The sequence below is a fragment of the Protopterus annectens genome, chromosome 4.part0, assembly GCF_019279795.1.
Source record: "Protopterus annectens isolate FY-2018-M chromosome 4.part0, PAN1.0, whole genome shotgun sequence".
NCBI classification, from domain to species: Eukaryota; Metazoa; Chordata; order Ceratodontiformes; family Protopteridae; genus Protopterus; species Protopterus annectens.
In genome coordinates this window covers 1,054,027,092-1,054,051,639 of record NC_056733.1, presented here as the reverse complement: position 1 = coordinate 1,054,051,639, position 24,548 = coordinate 1,054,027,092, and positions in this window count along the sequence as shown.

The window sequence follows — 24,548 nt, the reverse complement described above, 5'->3', positions numbered from 1 at the left end:
TGAACCATTTAGTTGACAAAGCCCGTTTCGTAGAATTCAACAAATCAGAGTTGTCATTTATTAAACAAAGATGAAGATGTACAAGACATTGAGAAGGGAAACAGGTTTTAATTTAGGTTGTATTTCTTTTTAAACAGATGTAAGGGGGTGTAAGAGGTGAACCCACTCACGTGGAGTGGCCATTGAGGCTTGGTGATCTACTTCCTCATGTTATAAATATATTCATTTTAATTGTAGACAACAGTGAAGGAGTGCAATAAACACCGAATATGTGGGATATGGTGAGTGATACATGGAATATTGTGTGTTGATTGCACGTTAGGGAATAATGTTTGCCAGAAATCATTAACCTTCTCAGATTTTACAGCACAAGATATTTCTTGAATCATGTAAACCAGAAACAGACATATTCCATTTATCCATTTAACCATTTTATGTGCCTTTATTTATTTGCTTATTTTATTTATTTACTTTGTTTTGTTTACCGGGAAAGTCCAACTGGGCAGAACCCATTTTATATTAAGTAGTGAATTTACTGTCCAACTGCACCACATTATGTTTAGCAATTTGCATTTGGAATAGAATACAAGCAATGTTCCACTGTTCCGTATCGCAGGGTGGTGGTTCCGCTTTCCATTCTCCAAGTGGTTCAGAAGTTGTAATTTTATTTTAACCAGTTAGCATAGAGAAAGAGAGAGATAGAGAGAAAGAGAGAGAATGGGGCCAATTACAGAGCAAATGTCCTCAGGTAAAGAAGCCAGTCGTCACTCTGCCAGTTTTTTTGATGCCACTGGGATATTTTGAAAATTGGCGTAACAGGGCACTTTTTTCTTTGAGAAAGAAGGAGTGCATTAATACTTCACAATGGATTTTAAATCTGGAGGCAATACAGAAAAGAGTGGCTTTAATTAAAGGATCTACCTCATTTGTTTGGTTGTCTGCTGTAATTTGTGAGTGCTGGATATAATGCTACTGCCAGAAGCTGCAGCTGTGATTTGGAGCTAAGATGACCCATTTCTGCAGCCCTGTTCACTGTGGACTATTTATTTATCTATTATTTTTATCTTGTGCTTGAGCCTGCTGGAATTGGTTGGATTGTGTGCAAAGGATGTCTAACGATCCTGCTAATTTAAGTTATAGCAATTTGAGGTAAGGGGCTCTTCTGAAATGTATATAAAAGCATATCTGTTCTGAGCTATCCCAAATTTTGCCTCCTAGTTTTGCCCCATCCCTCCTAAAAGTTTTAGTTTTATTTGTAAATTCCTGACAGACAGTTAATGTCAGACATTTTTTTCAGAAAATACATTCTGATACAAAATGCATTGCTCTAATAATCTTCTGAGTGAACTATAATATAACCACGAGTGGATAATATGCACTAAAGTGTATCTGGTTGTAGGCCAGCTGTCCATCATAACATTTGGTTTTGTCCTTGATTCTTGAACAGAGAAATTGAAAGCTATTTTTTGCAGAAGATGTTCTGGGGTATTATCAGGGGTAGGCTGTATTCTGAGGAAGGGGGACGATGCTGTTTTAAAATGTTTAGGTATGCCTTTAAACCCTCTCTGATTTTTGCCCTGTGCCTTGCAAACATTTTTATTTTTCTGCTGCATCACTAATGGTTACACTCAATATCAGACATTAATCATATATTTCTATATAAGTGAATTAAAATAGTGTATTAAAAATGCACCGCTGTCTCCCATTATGCTTGATCTTCTCCCAGATTATTTGGCAAAAATATTGGGAGCTATGAGGCAGTAATCTCCAAATGTTTTGTTCTGATTTATTACTATGGCTGCAGCATGGGGGCTTTTCTGAGATATATATATATATATATATATATATATATATATATATATATATATATATGAGTGTGTGCGTGTGTGTGTGTGTGTGTGTGTGTGTGTGTGTGTGTGTGTGTGTTTTAATATATATATATATATATATATATATATATATATATATATATATATATATATAATCTATATATCTATGTCTAATCTATATCAATCTCTCTCTCTCTCTCTCTCTATATATATATATATATATGTATACACACACATATACTTCTGAAGTGTCCCTAATTTTGCCTCATAGTTTTGCCCCATGTATTGTAAAAGTTTACATTTTACTGATAAACCAGTGTACATTAGTCAGTCAATGCCTAACACTACGGCATCATGCATTCTGTTCATAAAATGTATGTTTATGCAAAGCGTAAAACATTCGAATATCATACTTTTACTTCTGAAAATACACACTGATGCAAAATGTGTTTTTCTACTAACTTTATAAGTGAAATAGAATAATATGATTTTTTATAATCGAATTTGATAGCATAAATGTACAGTATGCTTTTTGTTGAAAGACCACTTCAACCATGCACCCCGGAAAGGTTACATTTCCATGCAGTGCAAAAATAGGGTGTTCCACATTTTTGCCATTTGTCACACATTATTATGGCTTGTGTTCCATATTGACCTGTTAAGAGATTAAGATCTATGGCAGTGGGCAGAATTCAGAAAGGTTACCATGAGCAGTAAGCCTGTTTTACCCCATGTAATAATAATTTCTGATTCAGTATCGGCCCTGCCGCAGTACTGTACCAGGAAGTGGTGTAACACCACAACAGGCCTTCTCTGTGGCCTAACACAAATGCTAACGAGGCATTCCATGGGAGTAGTCCTTGCTAATTAGTCATGCCATTTCACGTTTTCTGTATTCTATAGCTTATTTTACAAATGTTATAACATTTTGCAATGTTTTAATTTTTGTCTGACTTAAGTTGCACACTTCACATTTGAAACAGTTACCTGGCTGTTTTTGCATTAAACTGTACCTCTCTCTTGTTAAAATAGTGTTCTACCTGTAATTTATCACTTTTTTATGACCTTTTTAAAATTAAATTATAGTTTTAGTATGTTAAACTGATAGTTGGTTATATTGTGTTTATAATCACCTGTCTGCTTTGTGATAGACAGCATCTCCATTTTGTTAAACAAAGTGTTCTCTATATGCCTCTCTACTTACTTTTCACACTTTTGCATTTAATTGCAGTTTCAGCTGGTATTCTTCTCAGGATGCAAAGTTACTGAGAGTAGGAGTGTTTGCTCTGTAGCATAGAATAATTTGATGCTGTTTCTGGGGCTGGGCAGTATTGGCTGGAGCTCTAGCTTCCTTTTTATTGGTTCTTTCACTCATACCTCTCAACTTCTTAGAGCAAGAAATCTGGGCAAAGCCATAAATAAAAGTGAGACAAAGCCCCCAAAATAAGGATACATTTTAAATACTGCTTGCACAACTTAGAAAGTTGTTAGAATAATCGATTTTGCAGAAAGATGCTGTCCGGTTCAATTCTCAGCTAGAGCGTCCTCTGCGTGGAGACATGTGTGAATGGGTGTACCTTCGTTGAAGGTTGTGCGTCAGGCCTGGCAAGCTGTTATGCAAAAATCAACTGCCAATCATTAGTGGACCGGAGTTCCGCTGTGGCGACCCCTAACCGGGAAAAGCCGAAAGACACAAACATGAAGAAGTGTATGAAGTCTGAAACACACGTCTTTAATGATTTGCCACTCATTTGTCAGAAAACCATAATTTTAGGAAAAACGGACCAAAAATATGAAGCAAAAATCATTCACCTACACCTCACTCTGCACATGCCCATACCAAATTATCATATGGTGAGGAGCTTAGAGCTTCTTGTTCTAACTTACAGTTTTGGAGTGACTGACTCACCCCAAAAGGTACTGGATCAGTTAGAAAGGAAAACATGAAAACGACTTCATGCTTATCAAATAGTATATAAAAATCAGTGTAAACCCCGATTATATATTCCTCATTCTGAAGGAGGGATGAGCTTCTCTGAAAATGATTACAAGTATAGCTTTGCAGTTGTAGGAGTGCATGCATATCTGCTGACCTCACCAATCCCAAACATAGTGAAGGTTTTGAAACATTAAGAGAACAAATCTAAGATGACTTCCTTGCTTAGTTAAACAGAAGCATATTGGTGTTAGTGGGAATGGGCACCAAACAGGAGTGGACAAAATCAGGCAGCAACTGAATGTGCTAAAAAACAAAAGAAAGAATATAAAGAGAAGGATCAGATGAGAAGACAAGAAATGTGGAAAATGCATAAATATAATTGCAAGTGTAGAAAAGTTCTGGACCAACCTCATGTCAATCATGTGATGCAGGAATGGTTAAGGAATGGTGAATTTAAACTAAAAGATGAAAAATTAGTATTAGCAACCCACATACCTTTCTACCTCTTAGCGAAAAAAATCTGGACGAAGCCACAAATAATGGGGGACAAAGGCCCACATATTGCTCTTACAAACTTAGAAAGTAGAATTAGCATGAATTTTCTGAAGGATGTGAAGTCTGAAAATCACAGTTTTATGAGAAACAGACCAAATATATGAGGCAAAAATCTGGACATTCTGCAAAAATCTGGACATTTGAGAGTTATAGTAACCCAGAATACTGGACTATATAAATGTTGGTTTACAAAGTCCATTGAATACAAAGCAACAGACAAATGCAGGATCTGTAAAATATGACTAGAAACAGTTGCACTCACTGTTGCCGGGTGTAATACACTATTATACCATGACCCCCCCCAAAACGTGCATGCTGATTGGCCAGCGTGCCCATTGTAAATCGAGTTATACTAATGGAAAAAGGTCCGGTCGCCCGGACTTTTTTCCATTAGTATAACTCGCTTTAAAACGCTGCCTGGCTATTTTAAATGGGTTTAACAAGGGGATACAGCTTTAAAATAAGCAACGGACATCTCCGTTGCTTATTTTAAAGCTGTCTCGCTATGTTAAACCCATTTAACATAGCAGACATGTTTTAAACAACGGAGAAAGCAAGATCTCCGTTGCTTTTTTAGTGTTCACTATGTTAAATGAGTTTAACATAGCGAGACAGTTTTAAAATAAGCAACGGACATCTCCGTTGCTTATTTTAAAACTGTCTCGCTATGTTAAACTCATTTAACATAGCGAAACACTAAAAAAAAAGCAACGGAGATCTTGCTTTCTCCGTTGCTTTTACCCACAGCTCTGATGTACTGCGCAGGCGCGCAGTACATCAGAACTGCCGCGGATGCCAGACATCTGCGGAAGGGCAGCAAACAGGCATTATACTATGCCATTATTTAAGAAAAGTAATAGTTTCTTTTCTTAAATAATGTCATGGTATAATAGCAATAACCCACTTCTGGGTGTGGGTAATGCTAAATTTACCCACGGTTGGCTTTGTTTGGACCCTCGGGCTTCGCCCTCGGGACCAAACCACGCCAACCGTGGGTAAATTTAGCATTACCCACACCCAGGCGTGGGTTATTGCTATAATATGGCAGAATGTCTGTATACTGAAAGGCATAATAACGTGGAAGACTGTTGCATTTAGGATTGTACAAACATTACTAACTGATAACTCAACCTGGCATATGCTGTGAGAAACAACAAACTACTCAATAAATGCTGCTAGATTTGCCTACAAGATCTTAAAATCTTTAAAAGATGTGCCTTATTTCTCATTTTTTAATATTGAATATGTAATCAAGTTAAATTATTTAAATATGAGACAAATAATTGTTTATATTATTTATTGAAAGACTTTGTCAGAGTTCTAAATATGATCAACTATTTGGGATAACATGTAGCTGCTTCTTTAAAATAATTTATGTAAAAGATTATGATGTAATTGGGTCACATACTCTGATCAAGTTCCAGGCCAAGGAACGAAAGTACTGAATCTGTTTTTTATTTTCATTAAATGTTCAACATTTTTATCACAAACCTGAGTACTGTGGCAACTGTCCTCTGCATATTGACTTTTTACAAGCCACATCTTTTAAATGTTTTTAAGATTTTGTTGGCAAACCTAGTAGTGTTTTTGTGTGGATTGTACAAACGTTGCAATACTAAAGTAACTGAGAAGCTTTGAAAACATGGGATCACTCATTACCAACAGTTCAAAAAATAGATGTGAGAAAACCAGATATAGTAGTCCATGAAAAGAAGACAAAAGTAGCATTGATCACTGAAATTGCTACGCCCAGCGATTATAGTGTCTTATGTACACAGAGACACAAAGTCATAAAATACCAGGATTTGCAGACAGAAATGAGGGCAATGTCAAAGGAGGATACCCAGACATTTCCAGTAGTAGCAGTAGGAAAAAGTCTTATAAAAAAAAAGAATTTACAATCATACTTAGATATGTTACCGATACATGAAACTCCGTATGGATTGCAGCAGGAGTAATTACTGGGCACATTGTGGGTGCTATGAAGAGCACTTTCGGCTAATACCAATGATTGAAACAGTACTAATTTCATGAACTGTAATCATATTTTGACTTAGGAATGGGCTCAAATCACCATCATGATATAATAAACCCAAAATACTTGGAGAAATTAAACCAACAGGAGCCCTCCTGCATTTGGAGCCCATCCATGTATGTGTTGTTACAGAAATCTTGTCCAAAATCCTAGACAGTACTTCCTCACTACCTAGGTTTTATGCTTACTTCTCATTTAGACCTAATGGAAACTGTGGTGGCACATCCGTAGTTGTTAGAAACCGTATTACTTTGAGAAGGATACTTAGAGACCCACAAACGCAGCTTAGAGAGATTCAAATTTCACTAAACAGGATCAGCTATCAGATTATAGCATGCTATAGGACCCCCCCCTCTATACATGGGCTGCCTGAGGAGCTTTCCTTAAAAAAGTGCGGATTTGCTGATTCACACTTGCAGTAATTATGGGTGCTGATAATTAGGTCTTAACTCATCATGGCTAATGTGTCTCTGATTCACTTTGTCTGTGATCACAGAAACAGATAATTTTGGCTGTAGTGAGGTTATGCCTGTATCCCAGAGAATGTTTTCAACTGATTACAATGGGCTACACTTATTGCCTACATTAATGGATATTAATTTAGTTTCACACATGTTCATGAATTGAGTAGTCGTTCATGAGTGACAGTATTCTACCTCTTTTTTTTTTTTTTTTTTTTTTTTGGAGTGTTATTTCATTTAATAAATTAGTTTACTAGCATAGTGAGGGTCATGCTGGGATGTGTTAGTTTAATATTATTTAAGGCAGATCCCTTTTGTCAGTAATGCTTTTCCATGACTGACTGGTTGTAGCTAGCATTTTATTTTTTATTTAGTGTTTAAATGTTAACTCTTTTTTATTCTAAAAATAATGCATTTCATTTCTAATGGTCCAGTTTAGGTGGGTAGTGTTTTCTGAGGTGTCAGCATCTAGAATTATTTTATACTTTATCAAAACAGAAATGTGATCCATGTTTCCATTTAGTTTTGTTTGCTAAACCAAGTCTAGATTTAGATTTTGGGTGATTCCTTTAGATGGACCAGGGTATGTTTACATGTTGTTAGTCTATGTGTTTTGTGCATGCTATGTGTAATTTTCTGCTTTATTTGTTGGTAAGTAGCATAAATATACCCCAGGATTCAATAAGCTAATTTCTCTGTGCAGGAACAGTGTAGCCACTCCTGCACTGAATATGACCGCTTAGCGATCCAGTAAACTATTGTTTTCACGTGCATGACCCTACCTACACTATTCCTGCACAGACACCACTGCCTAATGCTAATTACCTCATCTGCTGGTGAAAACCATGCAAATGAGGTGAACTAGCGTTTCAACAAGGAGGCAGGCACCCGTGCAAGAATAGTGTTAGTTGCAGAAATGTGTTCGGCTAGTAGCCAAATACATTTCTGCAAAAATGAAAACGGAGGCATGACAGCTCAAGAAAAAGCATGTATTATAATCTTTAGGCATGCCAATGGCTAAATATATGGGTAATGACATGGAAAAGTGTTTAATTTTTCTAAAAATAAAAGTTTTTTTTTTTTTTTTTGGCCGATCTCAGCTGTTTAACCATAGGGCAGTGGAGCGAAAATGGGATTGTGCTGAATATAAAAAAAAAATGTGAAAACCCAATTTTAATGGAAATCTACATTTTGCCATTATAGTCTATGGCATGCAGAATCAAAACAATACCAGGGAACAGTGGTTGTTAAGGGGAAAGGCTCTGGGGTAGTGCAGTAACTATGGACTAAGGCAGAGGCAGTGGGGTATGCAAATGAGGGGAAATTTATTGAATCACAAAAATCTTCTAAGTACCAAACTGCACCTAACCATGTAGGTGCTATAACATGATCATGTAAGTAGGAGGAGCAACAGACATGAAAAGGGTGTGTGTCATGCATGGTGTAAGCAAACTGGAGCCATATGACACCCAGATAAGCTTAGCTAAGCACAGCTAAGCAAGGGGGTGTGTCTGACGCTGTACTGACTTATTCCATGAAATGAAGGGTGTGTTTGTATCCAGGGAGTGCCATTTCTTCATGTTTACATTAGCTAAACATGTATGTGCAGCATGCACCAGGTCTAGAACCAACAAACAAAAAAAAAAGAAATAGCAGGACTGTTTACATTTGTGCAGTGCATCTTAGGGCTTAAAAAGGGCAGAAATGGAAAGAGAAAAAAAAGAAAAAAAGGAAAGTAGCAGAATAAAAGCAATCACGAACAAATTACATAGGTACCAGGTGGAATGTATCATAATCAGCCAATCATACAGGCAGAATCTGCAGCACAACAGTATAAACTATGCAAACACCTTACAGTCTGTTTTTCCCCACAAACTCTGCACCATTGGTGTACACATGCGGAAGAATTTTAACTGGAAAAATGTTAGGGGCTGCCATTGTTTTGATCCATCAGTATGTGCTAGATGCTGAGGGCGGAGAGGAGGATAATGCTGACAACTGCCACAGACCAAGGAGGGGGACAAGAATGTTCAGACTGAGAGTTACTTACCAGGGGCTACATGATCTGGAGATAGAGTGCTACAGCATGGACAGAGACATACTTCTGCAAATCTCCGAGCTGTGCCGGCCTCAACTCTGAGCTACAACCAACAGAGGGGAACCCATCCCAGTGGATACCATGGTATGTGTAGCCTTAAAAATTCTAGCTGCAGGTACTTTCCAAAGACCTACTGGGGACATCATGGGGGTCTCACAGGCATCTGCATCCATGATACTCCACCAGTTCCTGGATGCCATGCTACCACATGCTGGTGAGCACATTTACTTCTAGAATACCCATGAGGAGAGGACCAGCAATATGTGTCTCTTCCACTGTGAAGCAGAATACCCAGAGATACTGGATGCAATAGACTGCATGCACATCCACATCAAAGCACCACCCAGTGAACAGGGTAGGATCTACATAAACAACAAGGGATTCTCCTCCATCAACTGCCTGGTCACGTGCAATGCCCAGGGCATTATCATAAATGTGTGTGTGCTGGTAGCCCTGGAAGCTAGCATGACTCCCACATCTGGCATTCTGTACCAGGCATTTGCCAGTGGGGGCATCCCATATGGCCATCTGTTGGGGGCTGCTGGCTATGCACTGGAGCTGTGGATGATGACATCTATCAGAAATGCACACGCACAGACAAGATCCCCATAATGAGGCACACACACAAACCAGGATCATTATAGAGCATGTGTTTGGGTTGCTCAAGTCACTGTTCCGCTGCCTTGACATATCTGGTAGAGCCTTGCAGTACTCTCCAGCCACATGTGTGCACATGTTCATAGCATGTGCCATGCTACACAATATGAACCTGCAGAAACAGCTGCAGCAGGAACAGCACAGGGAAGGGCCACACAGCCCACCACCATTGCCAATGTCCCCACAGGCACAGAGGGATGCAGAGGAGGAGGCCCCTGAGCCTGCTCCTGTAGGCAGACAGAGGTGTGCCCAGTATGCTCAGGCCTTGGAAAAGAGGCAATGCATAGCACACATGCTGACACTGTAGGGACCCCAGGGGCTGACACCTCTCTCTGACTCACACACACAGTAAAATGGATAACACACACATCACATTATTTTATTATTTTATTTTATTTATTTTATTTTTATTTTCCAGTTTTTACCGGGAAGGTCCGACTGGATATATGTCCATTTTCAGCGGAGGCCCAGGGAGAAAAGTTAGCAGAGTACATTTACATTAGGAACAGTAGAACCATTTAGAAGCAAGTGTAATATGCAGTCTTCAGTAGGGTTACAAACATAGATAAAACATTGTTGACATAATCAGATAAAGCAGCTTAAGTATCAGACATTAATAAATACACACAGTTAAGGGTTTCATCCCTTAAAGAGTTCAGACACTTTTTAGAGTCTATGATTGACTTGATTAGGCAGAGTTTCCAAGATCAGTGGGTGGTAGTTAGTCAGGGTTTGAGCAGGAACATTGCCAGTGCAATTTGAAGTGTAGTTTGAGCCTTTTTTGAACTGGGTTAAGGAGGGTAGGTGAGTAAGTTTGGCAGGCAGCAAATTCCAAGTTTTGCCTACTGAGTTGGTGAATAGATATTCCCCAGCCACATTTATGCTCTAAATGTTTGCACCAGTAGTCTGTCAGCAGAACGCAATGACCTCAGGTTGCTGTATGGTTTAATGATCTTGTTTAGTGCTGGTGTTTTTTTCGGGTTGGTTTAGAATTTTGTGGGCTATTACAAGTTGGTTGTATCAGAGAAGACTGGGCCATTCAAGCCATCTTAGTTGAGTTAGGTTGATACAATGGTGGGTCCTAGAGGTTGTACCTGTAGCAAATCTAGCAATATGGTTGTAACAGTTAGCAAGTTTGGTAAGGGTGGCTTTATTCAAGTTACTGAAAAGGGGGGAGGTATAGAGGAGGGTAAATAGTAAGTGGGATCGAGCGATAGTAGTTCTTGCAAATGGAGTGAGAAAAGGTTTGATCCTGTAGAGGGAGTCCAATTTTATGTTGACAGATTTGTTGGTTTGATTGACATGGGTATCATATTTTAAGGTATTGTCAACTGTGACACCTAGGAGTTTTGTGTGAGTATCTGGGGATATAATTATGCCATTGTTGGAACTTAAAGTGAAAAATGGTGAGGAGGATTTACAAGTGGGGGATATGATTAGCAGCTTACTTTTGTTGGGGTTTAACAGAAGCTGATGGTTTGTGAACCATTTTTCTACATCATTGAAATTATTCTGGGTTAGGATCATAAGCTCAGTTGAGGAGGAGGTGGTGCAGATTAAAGTAGAGTCGTCCGCATTACCTGTCCACATTACCTCTAACTAGTAGGGTAACTTACCATGTATAGGCAGTGTACTGTGTGCATCCAACATAGGTGGCCCCCAAGCACCATCTTCACAATTGCTGCAGGCACAAGGTAAGTCAGTCTTCTTAACAATAATGAATGGATTAGTATGTTTTGCTAGTATATATATGGTAATGCTGCATGCAAGCAAGGGAATGGGGTAGCCTCCTGGGATAGCGACACACAACTGACAGCTATGTGGGACACCAGGAAATGTCTGGCCAAAACTGGCCTTGACACAGAATGCAGTAGTACCCAAGGTGGTAAATCCCACTGCACTAAATGTGTGGGGACAATTAACTGAGAGGTTATAGGCCACATGCATGGATGTCAGTGTGGGGTCCCATACCCACCCCTCACACCCAAAATGGCGTCAATGTTGAATTACCCCCCTACAGACTCACACACTGATAGCACAGCAGGACTCGCAGTTGCAGTAAGGCCATGAAGGGTAAGAAGTCTGAAACTCAAATGTATGTCATTACAATATGACCTGTGCTCTTTACTGATATGCCTCTAGTACCCAAGACAGGGCACAATAGTATGGTAAATGGAATCAAAATATAAAGCAAATATCAGCACAGTCTCTGCAAATGTGTACAGTTGACAGGTGTGCCCTCCCCCATATACCCACAAAAATGCAGTAACATGTATGTTTGCAGGAGAAATAGCAGCATAGCACACATTGGCAGGGCTGTACCAATACACATGAAAACATGTTTCCTATCCACAACATGCAGGGGACAAGGAGCTATATGTACGTGTGGTTAATACTATCAGGATCTGGCCAGCACATTCTCCTGGCAGTTGTCTTGTAGTGCCGTAGGTGCAGTGCTGTCTTTGACAAGGCCATGTGCAGATAACTGCAGTGCCAACTGCTAAGCATGTCAGTGACACCCACTGCTCTGCACTGACATACCTGGAAGTCACAGTGCTATGTTTAATATACTACACATATAATGGACATCAGGAAGGATGTGTAGCTGAGGTGCTAAGGCTTTTGTGAATATAAGTGCTGTTTAGTACTGTTGCCAGTGGTTATTCTCAATAATCCTTTTTTCTTATGTTTTCTTTTACATATAATGGACATGCCTGCACAGTAGAATGTACTCTGTACCCACAACCATAGCTCTCTACCTCTGACAGCATGATGTCTGGACAAGGGCAGAAATAAAAGTGGAACAAGGGGACAATGGTAGGTATGTGCTGTAAATATTGCCCTTACATGCTGAGAAAGTTGGTAGGGTAAGGGGTTTGCAGTAGTGGGACTTGTCTGAAGGTTATGTAGTCAGAAACAGTAATGTCTGTCATTATTTTGTAATATCACTCTTCAATTATATGTAACTAACTTTCCATAAAAAACACAAGTCTACATGGACAGGATGAAACCTCTAGCCAAACACCTGGACAACCTGCCAAAAAATGTACAGGTGAGAGGTATGGCTACACAAGGATATGACATCTCAGGTTATAAAGATACCACATAAGCAGGAGATCCCCAACCAGTATATCACCAGGTTGCTGGACTGTTTACAGAGTGCGTCATCATTCAACTGGCTGTAGCCACACCTTACAAATGGCCTTGTTGGGCAAGAATGTACATAGCTGCCCTCATAATATTGGTCTATGCATCATACAACTAGTATTCTTCTGGTAAAGCACTGTGATGATCCGAGGATATCTGGCACTAGGTAGCAACACAATACATTGCAATGTCTACAGATATGTCCAAAAATGTCTGCTAAACAAACCCAGTACCCTGAGGAACGTCCTGCATACTCCTGAGAGGTATGGCTGTAGCACACAAAACTCTGGACTGGAGTACACCTATCTCTGGAATGGAGTCCCACTCTAACTATAGAAGGTCACACTGGGCATGCTCCTACATTTAGAGAATCACAGGACATGTTTGAACCCACATCGGACTATATGACTGTATTGTGTATATATGTATGTGCATACAGGCAGCTATGTACACCTTAACTGTCCCACACACATCAGATCGGGTTTCCCTCAGCTCGTGATATATCTGCATCTGTTGCATGAGATACACACACATATATATGGGCAACAAATAACATATGTCAAGCATACACACACATAGATGTGGGGAAGTGAGAGACAGACAGTAATAGAGATAGAGACACACAGGGGGACAAAGAGAGAGTGAGTCACACACACGGATACCCTGAATGACATACAGTGATGTCCTGCTGTGGACAGTGGCATGCCAGTTGTAAACAGTTCCATGTGGCAGCATAAAAGTTGAGCCCCATTGTGTAATAGTACTGAGGTTGGGTTTATAATATCACATCACGTGTGTGTGTGTGTGTGTGTGTGTGTGTGTGTGTGTGTGTGTGTGTGTGTGTGTGTGTGTGTGTGTGTGTGTGTGTGTGTGTGTGTGTGTGTGTGTGTGTGTGTGTTGTGTCTGTACGTCTAAGTATTAGGAGACTGTTCATACTCAGTACACTTCCCATTGCCCTACTTCACAAGTTCTTCTGCTGTCATTCACCTTAGAAGTACCATTGGACACCTATTACCCCTATAAGCTCTGTACCATTTGCGGTAACTGCATCACACTATAGTACAAATAACTAGATGGGTAGGGTTTCTAATCTCAATACTAGCAACTGTGTGTGTATATGTGTGTGTGTGTGTGTGTGTGTGTGTGTGTGTGTGTGTGTGTGTGTGTGTGTGTGTGTGTGTGTGTGTGTGTGTGTGTGTGTGTGCATGTGTGTGTGAGAGAGAGAGAGAGAGACAGTTGTGTGTGCGAGAGTGAGGAAGTGTGTATTTTTTTGTTTGTAGGTAAAGCAGTTTTAGGCCATTCCCACCCACAACACTTCCCAGTGCCCCACTTTATCAGTCCTGCTGATGTCATTACCCTTATCAACACCTTTGGCCAGTTCTCCATAGCACGTGCCATAACTGTGTAACACTATTGTACAAACCACTAGATAGGCAGAGTTCTACTCTCAGAACTGGCAAATGTGTGTGTGGGTGCATAAGTGTGTGTGCGTAAGTCTGTATGTGTGTAAGAAGAAGTATTTTGATAAGTTTCCCAGCCAGTTCCCCACTTTATCAGTCCTGCTGATATGGTTCCCCTTATCAGCACCTTTGGCCAGTTTTCAGCCCAGTAAGCTCTGTAGCTTGTGTGATAACTGTGTAACACTGTAGTACAAATCACTAAATAGGCAACAGTTCTAACCTCAGTACTGGCAAATAAGTGTGTGTGTGTGTGTGTGTGTGTGTGTGTGTGTGTGCGTGTGTGCGTGTGTGTGTGTGTGTGTGTGTGTGTGTGTGTGTGTGTGTGTGTGAGAATCATATGGTGTGTGGGTTATACCATTTTGAGTTATGTACCACTCTGTACACTTCCCATCACTTTACTTTACAAGGCTTTCTGATGTCATTCACCTTAGAAGTATCTTGGGACAAGGTGAATTCATATAAGCTCGGTAGTGTGTCTGATAATTGCATAACACTAGTAGAAATAACTAGATAGGTAGGGGTTCTAATCTCAATACTGGCAACTGTGTGTGTGTGTGTGTGTGTGTGTGTGTGTGTGTGTGTGTGTGTGTGTGTGTGTGTGTGTATGTGTGTGTTTGGGTTGAGAATCATATCCTGTGTGGGTTATACAGTTTTGAGTTGTCTACCACCCTGTACACTTCCAATCCCCCTACTTTACAAGGCCTGCTTATGTCATTCACCTTAGAAGTACCTTGGGACAATGCAAATTCATGTATGTTCCAGGGCACGTCTGATAACTGTGTAACACTATAGTAGAAATAACTAGATAAGTAGGGGTTCTAATCTCAATACTGACAAGTGTGTGTGTGTGTGTGTGTGTGTGTGTGTGTGTGTGTGTGTGTGTGTGTGTGTGTGTGTGTTTGGGTGAGAATATCTTGAGTGGGTTATACCATTTTGATGTGTGTACCCTCCATGCCTGTTTACCACCTCCCAATGGCATTACATTATATAGTGTGTTAATGGCATCTGCCTCACATGCAGCATGTTAAACCATTGCACAGGCCATTCCAGTCATCTGTACAGATGTCTACGGAATAGCTGGATGTTTGCAACCCATATGTGATCTGTGTCCCCTAACAATGCCCATGTGTGTGATATTATTGCCAAATGGGTCACAGTTAGTGTCCTGACACACGTGCTAGCATCAGATATCATACCTGCCTGAAACATCATGCTGATACAATGTCTGTTACCCTATCACTTGTCCAAGCTTGTAGGAGCAATAGATGATTCCAGTTGCTATTTCTGGTGGGTTATCTCACCATACATGAAGGCATTCACAACATTATGTGTTGTAAGAGGTAGTGGGTTATGTTCCATGCATATAATCTATATAGAGCATGTCATGTGTATATAGCACTATAGCACATTAAAATGGATATGTAGGTTTACAAATCTGTCGATTGCCAACTGTGTTTGTGTTACTGTATGTACAGTCTTTACTGTGTGTATGCAAAGGATATACCATTTTGCCTCCCTGTTCCACCCTGGGAACTCAGGAAAATATACCACAAACCTGTCATGCACAGTACCATGCATGCCTTCACCAACCGCATCAGGGTTGAGTGTATGGGAAAGAAATGGCAGGGGTAACAGGTAGCCGACACATAGCTCAGTTGTGGTCAATCTAATGGTTAAGCTTGTGAGGGACCAACTGACAGTACTACAGTAACCTGTTCCTTATGTATCAGCCTGTGGTACTGCACAACACTGAGGTGGTGTGTCTGAAGGCTACCTATCTGTGACATGGGGTATGTATGCCAGGTCACACTAACAACAGTGTCCATCACACACTGTTGCATGCATACACATCTGGTAAATGCACATATAAAGCTGTACCTTGGCTATGAAATGATCTGTGTATTTCTACTCTGCCATACGCCACATTGATAATGTCTACAGGGCCACAGCCTGCAGACACACAGACACCTGGAACACAAATAGAATACAGCATGTCAGACTACATTCAGTCAGTGGTACTAACAGCAATAATGCATCATGGCTAATAAGGTACATAGGCCCTTATGTGTATTCATAATAAATGCAAGCAGACAGCACCTTACACAGTATTACATAGCTACACTGTACTATATTCACCCTGTGCATCAGACCCATATTAGCCTGTCCTTGCATCGATGTATGGATGACAGGGATATGGCACAGGCATCATCATATGCACAGGGTGTGGTGTGGGTTTACCAGAGGCCTAAGCTGGGCCATATGGTTGATATCCATGTGTGCATGTTTGGAAGGGTATCCTATAGATGGGCTGTGCAGAGGTGCTGTGTGCATCTGGAGGTGACCTGCCTGTGATACAGATGTTTGTGTGTATATATGAACACAGTCATGCCATGTGGCTGCCATACACAGGGGTATGTTGGACAGCTGTAGATCCTACATGACAGGGTGCCCAGTTCACTGTCTCCAGCCATGGACACATGAACTGTTCCTGCCAGGGGTCTCACTGGCACCACCAGGCCCAAGACCAGATGCAACCCTGCTTCCTGATGGTTACTGCTGTCTGCTGGATCTGTGTTTCTGACAGGACTGGCCAGGATCACATACCCATGGCCTGCTCTGTTGTGATGTGGACAGCAACCCCCCCCCCTTTGGTAGTGCTGGTGTCACTGCCACTACGGGACTGTGAAGGTGCATGGCCCCATAGACTCTCAGCTGATGTTGGTGCTGACCTACATCTACATGGCTGATGCCCATCTCCCACCACACGGTTTAGCACAGATATGCTACTGTTGAGGATTGCAAAAGTCTCACCCCACCGTCTATTCATGACCTCAGTATTTTGATGTGTGGCCTCAGCAAGGTCACATATGTCACCACGTAAATCAGGAAGAGTTGCATCCACCACCCTGAGTATTTGTCTGGTGTTGCATTCACTACATGCCTGTGCATCCATGACAGCCCAAAACATGTCTGGTGACACCTGCTGTGGCACTTGCAACAGCAGCTTGATGAGCATCAGTCCTCCTTTGAGCACCCCTGTCTATCCGTCTGTGTGGGACCTCACCTGCACTCTGACTATGGACAGTGTCTACACTCACACCTGCCACAGTCACCACACTAACCTGTTCTATGTCACCGCCTGATAACTGTCCATCATCTCTGGCTGCTGGGGATGGGGCATGTGTGGGCATTATGACTGTGTGCGGGGACATTGTGGATGACTGTTGAATGCCAATTGATTGCACAGATTCAGATCCTGACAACACCACTTGTGCCTGAATATGACCATCATCTTCATTGCCAGAGTCTGCAGAGACACTGACATCAGATACTGAGCGGTAGGGACCGCGACCACCATGGCCACCTGTGAGATGAAAGACAACATATGTAAATCAATACCTGCACTATACCGTTTGCTACTACACACACACACACACACACACACACACACACACATGCACACACGCACACATGCACATACACACTCACGCACACACGCACACATGCACACATATACAGGTGAGGTGGCAGATAGGCATTACACAGACCTCACAATAGCCAACTGGTGACATTCACAACACAGTCAGACGACTACATGCAGTGCAGCCCTTTCCACTTCCTGTTACTGCTTATATACACCTCTGTAATATGTGAGTAGTGTTAGTAGGTGATGGGCCTTCAAGTAGCATACACTGCACCCATGTACACATAATTGCTGTTCACCTGTATAGCACAGAGGCAACTCCTACAGAACATACCTCTCAACTGTTCAGTGTCACTGAATGTCTACATGTGTGCCTCATATTTTTGGTCTGTTTGTCATAAATCCTGTATTTGTCTTACACATTACTGGAATATGAGGACTGGTGTCACTATGTAATGACATATTTTGAGTCTCACACTTCAAACCCTGCAGTAAATGTGTGTTACAACAGAACCGGTTACACTAACAACCTTGTAAGCTTACAGTAGATATTATAAGTGTAGACACCCTTGCTAACATGCCAGGTTTGTCTGATATATAACATGAGACCACAGAAATCATGTGATAATATTTCCCACCGTTAATGTCTCCTATAACCTGCGCCCTCCAATTGAGGAACAAACACATCATTTAGGGGTAACATGTAGAAATTGAAATACATACAAAAGGCTGGTGGCATGACTGTGCACACCCTTAAACTAATACTTTGTTAAAGCACCTTTTGATTTCATAACAGCAGTCAGTCCTCTTGGGAAGGTGTGTATCAGTATGGCACATCTTGACTTAGCAATATTTGTACACTCTCCCTTGCAGAAGCCCTCTAACTCTGTCAGATTGTGAGGGCATCAATTTTGCACAGGCCTCTTCAGAGCACCCCACAGATTCTCTATTGGATGTATGTGTGGACTGTGGCTGGGCCATTCCAAAACATTGATTGTCTTCTGGTGAAGACATTCTTTTATGGATTTTGATGTATGGTATGGCACATTGTTGCGTGGAAAGGTCTAAGTCCTCTCCATCCACAGCTTTCTAGCAGACACATGAAGATTTTGGGTCAAAAGGGACTGGTATTTTGAACTGTTCCTAATCCCCTCCACCTTGGCTACAAGCCCACTTCCAGCTTATGAACAGCAACCCCAAAGCAGGACACTACCATCACCATGCTTCACCATGGTGATGGTGTTCTTTTGATGATGCACAATGTTGTTCTTGTGGCAAACAGACCTTTTGGTATTGTGGCCAAAAAGTGCAACCTTGGTCTCATTACACCATAACACAGTTCCCCACAAGCTATTGGGGGACCTGATGTATTTTTGTTGAGAAATTCACCAGACCTGGATGTTGATCCGGTGTGAGAAGGCTTCCATCTTTCAAACCTATCCTATAGGCCAGACATGGGGAGAATACGGGAGACTGTTGTCACATGTAGTACACAACTTGTCAACTACAAACAAAGGCACTAAAGAAGAAGAGGCTCAACTCCGTTGTTATGCTTGCAACACTTTAATGTAACTCACAGCACTCCGATACACGTATAGCACATAAACACTAATTCACAGAACACAGTGCGTTTTCGTTTCCTATGACTTCTTCTGATGTGTAACTGAATACGTATTGACTACACCCCTATCTTTAAATATCCTTTAAGTTAATTACCTAATTAATCAATAAGGTGTTTAAATACTTTTTAATAAGCACTTCCATAAGGAACAACCACGTATTCTACCTAATATGTAAAAACAACATCTAAAAGACACATTTTAAAAAACCTAACAATGTTAGCATAATGCCTAAAACCAACTTTAAATACTAAATATTTTTATAATATACATTTAAAATACATAAATAATACAAATACAATAACTTAATGCAATTTCATTATCAGTAGGTGTTAGCACCATCTAGTGTTGAAATATATTATTTACTAACTGGTACACAACTGGTACTTGCCAGTGATTCCTGCAATGCCTGTAGTGTTGCTGTAGGTCTCCTAGCAGTGTCCCTGACCAGACTGGGTCTTATCTTTTCCACACATTTGGGGGGATGTCCAGTTCTTTGCAATGCCACTGTTGCCCCATATTACCACCACCATTTGATGACTGTCGTCACTGTGTTCCATGGTATATGCAATGCTGTGGAAATGCATATGTACTCTTCTCTGGGCTGATACCTTTCACAAATGAGATCCCTTTGCTGCTTCATAAGCTGTATGTGAACTATGACTGTTGCTGTAGCAGGCAACTGAGTAAATTTAGGATAATCCTGGTAGGACAGCTGACCGTTATTTGCTGTTAATCAAAGAGTCTCTGTAATTGATGGCAGGTGTGTACCCATGAAGGTGTAATGCTGTAATAATATTGAAAGCTGCTTCAACACAGTATTAGCTTCAGCCTGTGCACACGTATGCATCTGGCTTCGTTTAAATTTTTTATGTGTCATAATTGTTCCCCTAACAGATTTGTTTGTTTTACAATTGATTCATACAGGTTATAGGTCACATGAAAGGTTGGAAGGGTTTGGAAATGTGTTATTGTGCTCTCATTTTTTGTATTTCAGAAATACCTGGCATTCTAACAGGTGTATGTACACAATTTATATGCAGTGTATAACACTAATTTATAAAATATGTCCTTCATTTTTGGCCTTTGTCTCCACATTTTGTCAGTCTTTGTCCAGATTTCTTGCAATGACAGGTTGTGAGGTATGCTATGGATATGTGACATCTCCTGCAAATAGGCCCCTGTGGTGACCACTGTGATGCAATGCAGTTAACCCCACCACAAGTGAACATGCAGATATTGCAAAATAACTGAGAGGAACAGTTGTGTGCATGGTCACATGCCTGATCTGAACATGCCTGGGGTACTGGTGAGCCACAACAGGAACATCCCATACTCACCAGCTTCAGGCTACTGTCCCATATTCAGAAAAGAGGGACCTATGTAGTTGTGGGGGAGAGGTATTGTCAGCAGACTCACATTTGGCATTGGTACAAGATGAATGCTACGTGTCTGCACAAGTATAGTACAAGTTATGATAGTACACAATTTGCTGTCCCTCACCATAGATGTGCACTTGTGTGCATTACTAAACCCCACCCACAAATGTAGTTTGAACAGACATGTGCATAAAGATACTCTATTGAGGACAGTATGACTGCTACATGATTAAATTGATGTGCACTGTGGCCTTTCCTGGATGGTCCTCGCCTGTTGCCTGGGTGCTACCCACCTGCATGACTGGTGTTTCATTTGTTGGCTGTTGTGTGGGGGCTGCCCCAAGGTTGGCAAGGAGCTCCTCTGTTGCCGTAAGTGGGGCCTGTGTGGCTGGACCCCCACCTGTAGTAGTACGGTCACTGGCCATGGCAGCAGCCCTTTGCCAGGCACGACTATCAGGTCAGTTTCTCGATTCTGACCTGATCATATGTGTGGCCATGGTGGCCCAAGTTGTTCACTCTGCAGACAGAGTCGCCCCACATGGCAGTCCTGTCCCACAGATTTTGTTGGCTCCGGCCAAACAGCACCGCAATGGTGCTGTATTATTGCGTCTATATTATAAGTATGAAAGCCCTATTGACCGAATACTAAAACACCAACACATATTCTGAGAACTGAGAATACACAGAATGCCCTAAACCGTGAAATTCAAAAACTCGAACCGTCATAGTTGTCCCACCCCACCACCCACTACAGACTACATACCCAAACAAACTAAATAAACCACATACATACACTAACCAAAACCCTACTTCTAAACCTAAACTAAACCCTACTTCTAACCCTGCACTAAATCTTGCATATACCACTTACCTGAACCAGCACCTAACCCTAAGGTCTGTAACTATCACACACTTACCTTAAGAAGCTATACCCAAACAAACTAAATAACCCACATACACATACACTTAACAAAACCCTACTTTTAACCCTACACTAAATCTCACACACATTACCATCTATGCACTTACCTTAACCTGCACCCTAACCCTAAGGTACGTAACTATCGCACACTTACCTTACAGAGCTATACTGCAGAAGGGCCAACCATGATGATTCGATGTTTCAGATTTCGCACTTCAGGATGATCAATGTTTTTGTGGTTTGAGGATGATGTGTCGACATCTACGTATTCAGGTAAGTACACCTCCGTGCTTATAATATAGACCCATATTACTGCCTCAGTAATAGCTGCATTCTCCTTTGCAGTGTATGCCGGCTGATGCTGCATGCCACCTGGAAGACATAACAGGGAAACATATCACAGGACCTCAGACATTGTCCAGAGTTATTTACAGAGCCAGCACATCAATATTGCCTATCATTAGCCACCACCTATAACCACATCATACCCCTGTCATCTATCAGCACAGTATGAACCTGCATTGCACTCCTGGTCCTGATGTGTCATGTTCCTCCCAATAAGGGCCAGTACACTGCATAAATCATCATTCATCATTCCCGTTTGTGTAGAAGGACGAAAGTGGCCATTTTCCTTGTAGATGAGATGTCAATGGTGCTGAGGCTTTGCTTGCATACAGTGTGTAATGGAGCTGGAAGCATATCCCTGAGTTCATGTAGGATGCAGACAGGAATGTTCTCAGGTCTCATGTAGACCTGCTTTTGTTGACTTTGATTAGGCAGTGTGCACCTGCTTCCTAATGATGAGGGGAGGAGTGCCAGTGCTGTGCATATCCACCTACACTGATTGTGAGCTGGGGGGGGTGATGTTTGCCCTAAACCTGTCTGCAGAAGGTTGGCTATAGCTATGGTGTGTGTGTGTATGTGGTGTGACTGACCACCATTACAGGGTGGGTTGGGTTGTTGCCTCTGAGATTGTAGGCATATGTGAATATGGCCTTGTGATTGCCCTTGGTGGATGTGTCCAATTTGTACTCATAGTTATCCTTACAGTAATCCACCTGTGACCTTATATGCTCATTCAAACAGAGGTTAACTCGTTGCCAAGTTGGTGCCTGCTCCTACTCTGCCCTGTACAGCCAATATAGCAACCAATTATGTGGTGTGTCTATTGCTGTTGTCCAGCAAAGGGGATTACTCTACTTTGGTGGAGACAGGTTTTACAGGTAAGGTATTGCTAAGTCCATACACCTATGTTGGCGGTCATATAGCTGTTTGTAGTAGGCATGGACACAAGGTCATAACCCAGTTGGACACCTCTCCAATTTCAGCCTGATAATCATGTTTATTTTAGTACCCATGCCTGTGTCAGGGCACTGCAACAACCAGTAGCTGTAGAAATCTAACTCTGTTGGATGCACAGAAACTGAGATTATACACATGTACAACATGTGCAGCTTATTTACTTGACATCCCATGTCTGTTGTTATGAGGCAGTCAGGTGCACCTACTCATACATATATGTGCACAGGTAATACCTGATATACATTTCTGTTCTATGTCAGTATGGCACACTGTATTTACACTCTTGCTGCTAAGTCATTCCTGTCAACCTGTTAGAGCAGGACATCTGGAGGACACAACACATACATGGTGGGCGAAGGGCCAGAATTAGTGACACTATCTTAATATTGCTGTAACACACTTAAGTCATTTGATAGCACAGTATGATTTGCATTCACAGACCTACCCTGGAGGATGTCTAACATTCATATGGCAGGAAGAAAGGAGAAAGGCTAGGAATGTGGTAGCGAGGGTAGGAACTTTTAATGTTGGCAGTATGACTGGTATGGGGACAGAGTTAGCTGATATGATGGACAGAAGGAAGGCTGTTATATTGTGTGTGCAAGAGAACATATGGAAGGGGAGCAAGACTAGGTGTATCAGAGTCAGGTCCACATAGTTCTATCATGGTGTGGATGGGAGGAGAAATGGTGTAGGGGTAATCCTGAAGGAACAGTATGGCAAGAGTGTATTTGGAAGCGAAAAGTGTCTGATAGCGTGATGTTAATGAAGCTGGAAATTGATTGTGTAATGATGACTGTTGTTAGTGCATATGCTCAGCTAGTTGCGTGTGCAATGGATGAGACAGAAACATTTTGGCGTGAGCTGGATGACGTGATGATAACTGTTCCCAAGGGTGAGAGAGTGGTGATTGGAGCAGATTTCAATGGGCATGTTGGTGAAGGGAACAGAGGCGATGCGGAAGTGATGGCTAGGTATGGTGTTAAGCAAAGGAATGCAGAAGGTGAGATGCTGTTGGAGTTTGCGAAAAGGATAGCATGGCTGTGGTGAATACATATTTTAACAATACAGAGGAGCACAGAGTGACATACAAGAGTGGAGGAAGATGCACATGAGTGGATTATATCCTATGCAAGGGGGGGTGTTTGAAGGAGATTGGATACTGTAAAGTGGTGACAGGGGAAAGTGTAGTTAGACAGCATGGATTGATGGTCTGTGGAATGACGTTGGTGATCAAGAAGAGTAGGAGGAGTATGAGGGCATCACCCAGGTTCAAATGGTGGAAACTGAAAAAGGGTGATTGTGAAGTTGAGTTCAGGGAAGAGTTAAGACAGGCAGTGGGTGGCAGTGAATAGTTACCGAATATCTGGGTAACTAAAGCAGAGCTAGTAAGGAAGACGACTAGAAATGCACTTGGTGTGACATCTAGACAGAGGAAGGAGGACAAGGAGACCTGGTGGTGGAATGAGGAAGTACAGGGGTGTATACAGAGAAAGAGGTTGGAGAAGTGGGATTGTCAGAGAGATGAAGAAAGTAGACAGAAGTATAAGGAGATGAGGTGCATGGCAAAGATAAAAGTGGCAAAGGCTAAGAATGAGGTGTACCAAGGGTTGTATAAAAGGCTGGTCACTAAGGATGGAGAAGAGGACCTGTACCCATTGGCTAGACAGAGCTAGGAAGGATGTGCAGCAGGTAAGGGTGATAAAGGATAATGAGGGAAA